Raw genomic sequence first — 248 nt, forward strand, 5'->3', positions numbered from 1 at the left:
TTCCTAACCATCACGAACACATTTATATATCGAAAAAAAATCTTAATAAGAATTTCATATATATATATGCATAACTGCCAGGCGCGTTAGTGAGTGTTTACATAATGAAGTTACGTTCGAGCGATGTACACTTTCAGTAGATCAAGGCAAGCACTTTAGGGAATTTTCCGATAGAGTCTTGGAGTAGTCGATAAACACGGGGAATAAGAAAGGTGTTGGGGGTAAATGGGAGCAGAGAGAGAGAAAAG

This window comes from Penaeus monodon, chromosome 31, assembly GCF_015228065.2.
Source record: "Penaeus monodon isolate SGIC_2016 chromosome 31, NSTDA_Pmon_1, whole genome shotgun sequence".
NCBI classification, from domain to species: domain Eukaryota; kingdom Metazoa; phylum Arthropoda; class Malacostraca; order Decapoda; family Penaeidae; genus Penaeus; species Penaeus monodon.